Here is a 1,621-nt window from a genome sequence, read left to right as displayed (position 1 = left end):
TAAATATATAATATACTATAATGGTATAGCAGTCATAGAGACTATATTTCTGCACTGGTGAGTTTAAATTTTCATACTCTAACATTTTCTGGTTTTTCTTGCATACTTTAGTGAAATAATAATGCAGGACGTTTATTCTGGTAAAGACCTGAATACTTCCTGCACAACGGTCACAGTGATAAAAAAAAAAACTGGTCATTCATAAGTGTTACTTGTAGTGGCAAGTCAGCAATTACTGAGAACAACTGTGGACCTTGTGTCTGGGGATGTGCAAGCCAATGGCTTACTGGGGTAGCAACTAAGCACATACAGTAATTGTGCAGGGCACAGGTGTCACCTCCACCCAGTGTATTAAACATGGACATTCTCCTCCTCAGTATTTGTAAATGACCGACACATCATCCATTCCCTCAGAAATCTGATTTGTTTTCATAAGTATTCAGTGTTAAACTGACTTCTGCTATTTTGCATTTTGATGTCAAACGACACCAGTGAACTCTGCAGCTGTGTGTGTCTCAGGAGAGTGTGCCAAAGTTTGTGGTCCATCACATATTCTCCATGGGTCATGCACAGACCTCAGATTTACACTGACATGTAGTGATGGCTAATCAAGGCTTTGTTGAAGCTTCGACACAGTATTCACAAAAATGGTTCATTGCTCAAGGCTTCAATGACACAGTTGTAGTCATTAAAAAGAAACAAACAGAATATAGTAACAGATAATGTATAATATGTAATGTGAAGTAAAACACATTAGAATGAAATATAGTAATAAGGAAGGTGGTTGTGTAACAGCCACAAAAGGGCATTGACCTGTGGTGCTGCTCTCTGAGAGGAGTGCAGGCACCACGCTTCCTATTCAAAACATCTAGCACAGTGTATTCCCTAAAAAGGAGAAGCTAGCATAAGTTTTTTTTTTTGGCCAAGTATGTTGCACACAAGGAATCTGTCTCTGGAACAGAAACAATGGCGGCCATTTGTGGCACCAACTCAACCGATGGTTCTAAACATCAGGGGACAATGGGGGGGTTCAGTGTCTTGCCCAAGGACACTTCACATGGACTGCAGGCACCAAGATTCAAACCTTCAACCTTCTGGTTGGGAGACGACTGCTCTACCCACTGCACTAATGTCACCTCCTAGGGTGTTTCCTAAGAAGGAAAAGTAAGTCTAAGGGTTAACACAAGTGGGAAAAGGATAGGAAGCGAGAGCTGTGAATAAAAAGAGGTAGGCTGAAGGATAGGGGTGGAGAAGAATGCTACTGTGATAGTGAAGTGTGTGCACGTTCTATCCCAGGCCTGGGTAGGGGGAAGGGACTCTGGACTTGACTGACTGACTGGGACAATCTTCCTATTGTTAGGTTATTTCTTAGTTAGATAGATATGGATTAGAGATCTGTTGTATTAGAAGATGTTTAGTGCAGACAGGGTGACTAGTTTGATGTAACTATTAGCCTGCAGTAAAATTGCAGGCACGCCAAGGTTACAGGAAAAGAGCTTTTAGGGTCAACTGTAATGCTAGTCTTAATATTTGTCTTAAAGTGTAAGGTTATGTCCCATTGTTTAGATACACACCACGAAAACAACAGTCACGCACCTTGACTTTGCCTCATGTTTTGGCT

Source organism: Monopterus albus, unplaced genomic scaffold, assembly GCF_001952655.1.
Source record: "Monopterus albus unplaced genomic scaffold, M_albus_1.0 scaffold128.1, whole genome shotgun sequence".
NCBI classification, from domain to species: Eukaryota; Metazoa; Chordata; class Actinopteri; order Synbranchiformes; family Synbranchidae; genus Monopterus; species Monopterus albus.
Note: the sequence above shows the minus strand (reverse complement) of the source record.